Below are 9485 nucleotides of genomic sequence, written 5' to 3'. Positions count from 1 at the left end.
CAATTGAAGTAAATCGAAAGACCGAAGAAAATTAATGATACCTTTGTCAGAGCCATTGCTGGAAATAATAAACAGAGCATTTGAAGAATGGCTATTGTATGGAGAAAGTAAGGGAAAGATTGGGATGTTTAAGTAGAAAAGATAAAGGCAGGTTACAATAGGGTGGTAGCAATTGAGAGAGTGGTACTTAGTAGAGGTAGCAGTAGTAGTATGTGTAGTAATATTATTAGTAGTCGTATTAGTAGCAGTATTGCATTGCCAAAATATACATACATATATCTATATCTATAAAAGGCAGGATATGTGTGTGTGGGTGTACATGAATGTAATTTATGCATGTCCACAGATTAGTAAGCATGTCGCTCCAATTTTAGGACATTGGTCATGAGCAGGGCTGTGCTTTTGTCAACTTATTTTTCCATAACTTTCACCAATTTGCACGTTGGTGTGATCTTGTTCAAAACGGGGGAACCAGTTTTCATTTATGTTTTATGTAGTGTTTTTGGTACCGAAAGACTTTCAAACTTCGTATACTTATCTATTTTGTGTTATAGAACAGAAAAAAAATTTTTGTATTCGAAATTATTTCATGTAAAAAATTGTCTTATTTCGATAATTTCTACTAATCACTGACGTCTATTCAGTTGAAAACAGTTAGCGCTGTAACGGTGTATATCGTATTAATCCCCTAGCCCTAACCCTAACTAGACTGTTAACCCTAACCCTAACCCTAACTCTAGAATCCGAACTCTAAAATTGTTACACACATAGATACGCACAGCGTAATTTAATATATAAACAATATATGCGTATAAATTACGATTAAACCGGATGAAATATGTCACAGGGAATAACATTTTTATGACCGGGCAGCAGTAACTCTATTCAGCTGAATAGACGTCAGTGATTGGTTGAAATTACAGAAATACGACAACTTTAACATGAAATAACTTGCGATGTAGGTTTTTTTGTTAAGAAGACTAAGAGTAAAATATGTTTTATATGACACATTCTACCAGTGTCCCAAGTTTCAAAGTGTTTCGTTAAGAAAATACTGGTGCCCCCGTTTTGAATAAGATCCCGTTTGTGAAATCCATAAGTTTGCTAACGTGAATTAAGTCCCCTGTCTTATAGATTAATTCACCTTACTACAATGCCTCTGTAAAAAATTAGATTTGGACTACCTAAGCAATCTCACCGTAGGAAAAGAGAAAGAGCTGAAGAGACTGACTATCAGCAGACTCATTAGTAAAATATTATAACTTTTGGGGCTGAAACCTGGCAATCAGAGCTTGCAATCAGAGCTGCTCATGACCAATCAGAGATTGCACTACAAAACATTCAATAATATCGAAGCAGTAACTTTCATAAATCAAGGTATAATTTTTGAAAAGTCTTTCTGAACCCAGTCAATGACACATATTTCTGCAAGTATATGTATTTAATATATATATATATCTACTTATGTATTCATGGATTCGTTATTTCTCTTTGCCTGCGTGAGGTGGGTGTAAATGTTAATTAAACAATGATGACTGTGGTTTATTAATGGGACAGAACACAGTCATCATCATTCCAACACATCAAGTGCCATCTAAGCAATATGCCATATAACTTTTAGAAAAATGGACATTTTTCTAATGAAAATCCTTTCAGGTATGTAGAATATGATTAAATTTGAATCTAATGTGAAAATAAATAACTAATAAAAAAAGGTATGTATCCATCACATAATTTTTCCAAAATTCTTGAGTTTTATTTTGTAGATATATATACTGTATATATGTGATGTGTCATTATGTATGTCTGCATGCCTACCATTTTCTTTTCTATTTTTTCACATTAAATTCCAATATAATCGTAATCTACGTGGTCTGAAAAGAATTTGTAGAAAATTTCATTGAAATGCATCCATTTTCTGAAAATTATAAAGTAACAAAGTTGGTGGGGTGGGGTACACATGTATAAGTGTGCCTTCACCATTAGTAATAATGCAACCATTTTATCACAAACTGCAGTATTATCACTGACAGTGCAGCCATCACGGCTAGTATTAGTTACTGTGCCACTCATCTAACACAACTGCTACCACCATCTTTGCCCCAATAATGTCACCACTAGCAAAGAGGGCTACCCAAATGAGGTAACAATCCTGGTGTAGATTATCAATCAGAGCACTATACTACCACCTTTATTCATCACTCCCTACATTCCGATAGCCACCAATTCCTTCATCAGCCCCATGCCATCAACACCACTAACATAAACCTTCACCTTCTCCACGACTATTCTTACTACTACCATCGCAACCATAACTCTCTGTAATAACATTGCTCTCATGATTCCACCACCACCACTACCACCACCACCAACAACAACAACAACAACATCACTATCATTATCAATGCCACTAACATCACTGCCGCCATCAATTTCAACAATAACATCTCCACCATCAACATCAGTACCAACGCCTCCAACGTCACCACCACAACCACCATCACTCAACACCAGTAACATCTCCACCATCACCACCTCCATAACCACCAGCATGATCAGTCAGTGTTCACTAATACTTCCCCCCACCCACCCGTTAAAGACTATCAACGTAGATTACATGATATATTTACGACTCCAGTCAAAAAAATCTAATCTGTAGTTTCTTGTTTGTTCATTAAATTAGCCAGGACCAAAATATGCACTGCATCGGTGCCGTGATGTCATTAGCCAGACTAAACTCAGAAATACTGATGGCTGTCATTCCTTAACTGGGAGAAAATAAATAAAATAAACGAATAAATATAAAACATCCACATAAAAAGAAAACAAAATAAAATGCTAAGACCTTATCGTATTATAAACACAAGGAAAGTGATCCGCATCTTTATTCAATCATTTCCAACGCAAATGTTAGGAAAATAAAATGGTATTTAGCTACCGGTCAAAAGATAACAAGTTCCTGCATGTTTTTATAGTACTTTTATGCTTCACCAGAGGGAACTGGAGCATACAGTTCTTATGTTGTAACTTCGGCCATTTTGTTCAGTAGAGACATGTAAAGGTACAGAAGTGAACTTTTCGAAGATTACTATTTTATCTGTGATGGTTTTACTCAGTTTTATGTTCGGCAATTTGTTTCTGGCAAGGTTTAGGACACCGACTCAATCCAATATCTCTTTTATTTCGTTCTGTTAATCTGTCTAATCTATGACTTTATCTTCTTATTTACTTATTTATTCGTATTTTTATTTTTTGCTTTCTTTACTTTTCATTCTCATTCAACCATTTTTTTTCTCTCTTTTACTCTTTATTTACTGTTCCTATGTAGCTCGCTCCCCATCTATCTCTGTCTGTCTGTCTCTCTTTGTCTCTCTCTCTCTCTCTCTCTCTTTTCTTCAGTGGTTCCTTCTATCTATCCCTATTCTCTCTCTGTCTATATTTTGGCTACTTTTCTTTTCTCAGTTGCTTTACTGTTTCTATTTTGCCTTCTCAAAGAAATAAAAATAGACTCTCTCTCCCTGAATATTTGTGATCTCTCTCTCGCTCTCTCTTTCTCTCTCAGTGCACTTTCATTTCTCTCTCTCTTTCTCTCTCTCTTTCTTCTCTCTCAATGCATCTTTCAATTTTCTCTCTCTCTCTCTCTCCTCTCCATGTGCCTTTCATTTTGCACTCCCTCTCTCTGTGCACTTTTAGCCCTCCCCCCCTCTCTCTCTCTCTCTCACACACACACACACACAAAGCACATTTCATTTCTTGCTCTCCCTCTCTCAATGCACCTTTCAAATCTCTCTCTCTCACTCTCATGCCATACTTCTGCATTGTCTTTACTTAAAGAAGTTCAAATTTAAAACTGTGCTGTACAAAGCTTAATACATTTTGTTGGTAAGTAACTGAAGTGAAGTTCAATTCCCAACAACAGCATTATTTTTCCTAATGTATAACATTAATATAGTTTAGATAGAAAACGCTTTGTGTGTGTGTGTATGATGCTGATGATTTCAATCGCATGATAAATAACAAGTATTTGGAACTCAAGGTACTTTTTTATAAATCTTCAAATAAAACCGAGAATATAACTTGTCAGAAAATCAGAGCCAGTTGAAAAAATTCACAATTTTCCAGATGAAGGATATCGTGTATCTATAATGACAATAAGAATACAGTTTGGATTTGGTAAGCACGGAATTAGTCATGCAAATCTGAAATATGTGCAGAATTTGTATCAAGTTTGTTCTCATGATGCTCAGTAATGAGAATCCTAGTAACCAAATACTTATCAAAAATGGGCATCGAAACTGTCCCTCATTCTCCCTACAGTCCAGACTCCTCATCACCTATGACTTTTGTTATTTCCCTAAGCTGCAGGAGAACCTCAGACATAGTCATTTTGAAAACGAAGGAAGCAGTGATGAGGGAACTTGATGGCTTCCATAGGGCCTCCATGATTTACCTGTAGTGTTAAATTACATTCAAAATGCATCGATCAATCTTAGACTCCAATAAAAGACACTTGCCCAAAGTGCCATTCAGTGGGACTGAACGTGGAACCAGATAGTTTTCTTCAATCTTAAACTTTTCTGCTTAGTTTTATGCATCTGGCAAGAATCCATGCACGTGTGTGTGTGTGTGTGTGTGTGTTTGTGGTGGGAAGGCTGTCTGAAATCTGGATTTTCACAGTTTTGTTGTCAATTCTTTGCCAATATCTGTTGATTGCTTCTCAGGTATTTGTCAAGTTTTCAAATCCATATTTTCCACCTCCTGTTTATGTGTATTCTCTAAGAATTATCACCATGTCTTTTGGTTCATTTGCATTCTGTACATATATCACGTATTTCTCTGTAAAATATTCTTGTTTTTACTCAAGCTTTACAAAAAAAATTTTCTTTATCTATTTTCTAACAATTTATGAAAGAAAGAAAAAAGTAAAACTAAGGGGGAAAAAAATGCTCTCTATCTTTTTTTTTTCTTTAATTTCCTCTGGATTAGCATATATATATCATTCTTTGCGCTTAGAGTTTCAGTTTTTGCATATCAAGATTTTGTGAAAGGGATTTAACAAAAATATGAAGTTAAACTTGTTGAAAAATTACAAGAATCTCAAAATTCCATGGCAAATTTCTAGTATATCTAGAAGTAAACAGAGGAGAGATAGGTTACCTCTTCTGTCTGGGTAGGTAGCTAATCTGTTAAAAGAGGCATTACATGGTAAAATGTTTAGTATGAGTTGTATCATATCGAAGAAAGCACAAAGTAATGAGTTCCGGCTTTACCATAGCCTTTGTATTGTATCTCTGAGCAAGTTGCATTCATCTCCACATGCTACAGTTTATTTATCTTTAAGCGAGATGTGGGCAGCCTCTTGCTAACAGAAAACTTTTCACTTATAAGTGAAACATTCTGCTGCTGAAGAGTCAAGAAACCGGTATTAGAATATGGATAAATGTAAACAAGAAGTGTCACAGTCAAAATGTGTCTGGCTATAAAGTGATATAACCTTACTTGGAAACAGATGAAGGTTGGCAACAGGGAGAGCATGCAGCAATAGAAAATCTGCTTCAGCAAATACCATCTGATGAATACGAGTAAAAAAGAATGAACTTTGAAATGATGATGATGATGATGATGATTATATACATATGTATACATGCATACACACACACACATATACATTTATATGCATTTATATATATGTGTGTGTGTATATATATATCTATCTATCTATCTATATATATATATATATATATATATATATATATATATATATATATATATATATATATATATACATAATGCATACACACATATGTATGTGTGCATGTGTATATAATTGAAGATGAAGAGGAGAGTGGAGATTTATTCACATCCAAAACATTTTATTAAAAAAAGTTTTCTACACCGTATACATATCAATGACCAACATATGTTTCAACTGCAGCATCTACACATTGCTCCGTATGCAATTATGCATCCTAGTCACTGCAATTTCATCAAGGGTCCATCACTTATTTTCAAAGTGAACTAATTCAAGCAAACTTCCTGCGTTGGTATTCAGTTGAAGGTTATAGCGTTACTTTTTAAATCAAATTGAATCTTGGCCTTATTATAACCTCTACTGGTATTACAGTTGAATTGGGGTTTATAAAATGTTCATTCATATTACAATCAATTGTAGCAGTTTTGTTTACATGTTACTGTATGGAGTACATTATTCATTCACAGGTAATTCACTTATGCTTGGGTTTATACTCTCAATTAATATTATTATTGTTATTATTACTAAAATTATTTTAGCATTATTTGCAAAAAGATCATTAATTATCACAATCAGTATGTTAACTAGTATAATTACTATAGCTGGTAATTTATGTTTCTTTAAATCGTTTAAACCTATACTTAATCCAATGTGGACATCTCATAGCCTAATCCTGTTTAGCATTTATAATAGTATATTTAGAAAAGAAAATTTGGTACATTTTCTCCTCAAAAAAGTTACATCCTTTATTGCCTATTCTATAAGGTTTTGCCTTACTAATAATTTCTCAAGCAATCAAAAATACTTTGTTACTGCCTTTAAGTGCCCAAAGTAGCTTACTAAATCTGGTAGTTTTCATTTTGTCCCTATTTCTAAATGAACTTAAATGTTTGACAATTCTCTGCTTAATATAACATGAGCTAGCTCCTATATAGAAATATTCTCTTTTCACTGAGGTAATCATACATCTGTATACAATATTTTTATGTTTACAATCACAACTAAGTGGACAGACTCTGTGCCTTGCACAATCACAACTAATAGTTATACTTCCATCATTATCATCCACTCTAGATGTGGTTTTTATATTCTCCTGTCTTCTAAGCTATTAGTTTTCTCCACAGAGACCACTCTGTGAGTACTTTACCCTCTAGAATTCATGTCCACTACTTCCAGGCCAACTGTGGAGCTTCCTTGGGTGTCTTCAACTCTATTGGTTGTCAAACCATAATTCCTTGACCTTTTCCATTGTTTCCACCTGGTCAGGCTGACCTGTGACCAAAGATATTCCAAGCTGGATAATCCCACCTTTTACTCATGTGCTGAGAATCTAAGATCACATTTTATAATATGTGATTGAGGGTAATTTAACAACTATTTCTTGCTGATTGTATGACCACTTGGTGAGTCTCTTATTGGCTCATAATTGTAATTGTTATTTAAAACTTTTTCCTTGTTGATAAGGATAATAACAATGATGACGATGTTTATTGCATATTTCAGAAACAGTATTTACTATTGAATGGTACTTTTAACTCTCTCCCACCTTCTGCTCTATCTTCTGCTTCTCCTTCTCTCTCGTGTTTTATGTATGCACATACAGACATATATTAGAAATAGCTGTGCACAAATTACAGAGAGAATACTTAATTCTATGGGTGAGGTATGTATATGTATATATTTCAAGCTAATAAGTTAAACAACAGATTTATGTAATATCTCACTATGTATCTATGTATGGGTAGATGGCTAGGTGAATGGATGCAGGTATATGTACCTGTGTAGATGTATAACACACACACGCACATTTATGTATCTATGTACCTATTCACCCATATATCTGTGTATAATATTATGTAGATACATAAACATTTTCTCTCCTATATATCAAAAACTTTCAATGCATCTTATTAAAATATGAAATCGCCTACAGCTAGCAGTATTGTTGCATATTATTTCAGAATTCATCAGAATTTACATGCACACACATACACACATGTACACACACATATTAATGTGTATATACATACATATTGATGTGTATATGTGTATATATATTGTCAGGATGTTACGTTTCAGTGTAGTTTGTTGTATCACTGTCGGAATTTGTCTTCACACTCCCTATTATTCATGAAAGTTTTAAGCAATCTTAGTTATTGCCATTCTTTGGGAACTTCAAGAAACATGAATGCTTTGAAGAACCCAGTGAAGGGACATCTTTGTAATCACTTTGCTCATTATGATGCCGAAACTACCTCCCAATAAACTTCATACACTGTTTAAATTGCTATACTTGTTAATGCTGTCAGCTTTCCCAGTGTTATGAACCGACTGAAGTTGAAAGCCTCTAGTTAGTTAAGCTAATAGAAATAACCATCAAGTTTTCCTCAACCATCCCCTGCCACCTTTAAAAATGAGATCCTCATCATCATCGTTTAACGCCCGCTTCCCATGCTAGCATGGGTTAGACGATTTGACTGAGGACTGGTAAACCAGATGACTACAGCAGACTCCAATATGATCTGGCAGAGTTTCTACAGCTGGATGTCCTCCCTAACACCAACCACTCCAAGAGTGTAGTGGGTGCTTTTACGTGCCAGTCAGGCGATATTGGATAATGTGTTTGGAGTATACTGTGCTGAGGAAATGGATTGTGTAATTCTTATTCTAGTGGCTACACTCTCTGAGCATCCACCCCCACTACAGACTGGGGCACCTAGGTAGCAGAAGCTATCAACTAAACAACCTCATTAGTGTGGTAGACACTGCAAAAATCATGTACAGTCTCTCTCTCTCACTCTTTCCCCTCTCTCTCGCTCTCCCTTCGCCTCCCCTCCACCCCTCTCCCCTTCTCTCACTCCCTTCTCTGGAATAAACTCTGGAAAGAAAAAGGGTTGTTTCAGTGAATAACCAATATATATGCAAGTAACTGAGTGTATTAAAATATCGTAAATTTGGAAAAGCTATTGCAGTGAGGAAGACAAAATTCAGTCATCCAGAAACATGCAAACACCTTTAACTTCACTCAAACATTTATTTGTATTATAGTGTCAAAATTTTTGCCGCTCAAAACTGCAACCTGGTTACTAACAAAAAGTGCACTGCCACTCATGCTTTTTGTCAGTGACTAGGTTACAGTTTCAAGCAACGACGATTTTGACATTGTAATACAAATAAATGTTTAAAGTGAAGTTAATGGCTTTTGTGTGTTTCTGAATGGCTAATTTGTGTCTTCTATGCTGCAGTCGTTCTAGTTTCAGCATATAATCTTAGATCAAAACATTTGCCATGCAAGTACATCTCTGTAATTTTGAAAGAGCTTTTTATTTATGTACTCTGCATAGTAATTGTCTCTAAAAGAGCATACAGGAGGTCTTTTTTTGGATCTTTTTTAAAACGGGGGCCACATTTTTCATTAACGAAACACTTTGAAACTTGGAACACTGGTAGAATGTGTCATATAAAACATCTTTTTCTCTTAGTCTTCTTTAAAAAAAAAGAGATCCCTAAGTTATTCCATGTTAAAGTTGTCGTATTTCTGTAATTTCAACCAATCACTGACGTCCATTCAGCTGATATACATTAAGTGCCGACTACATAAACAAACGATTCTGAAACAATTAACCCTAACCCTAACCCTAACCTTAGGGTTAGGGTTAAAACAAATTTAAAATGAAAAAAGCAAATAAAACGAAGGTATGGAGATTAAATACGCTTTACATCGCTTAATCAG

This window comes from Octopus bimaculoides, chromosome 8 (genome assembly GCF_001194135.2).
Source record: "Octopus bimaculoides isolate UCB-OBI-ISO-001 chromosome 8, ASM119413v2, whole genome shotgun sequence".
NCBI classification, from domain to species: Eukaryota; Metazoa; Mollusca; class Cephalopoda; order Octopoda; family Octopodidae; genus Octopus; species Octopus bimaculoides.
Note: the sequence above shows the minus strand (reverse complement) of the source record.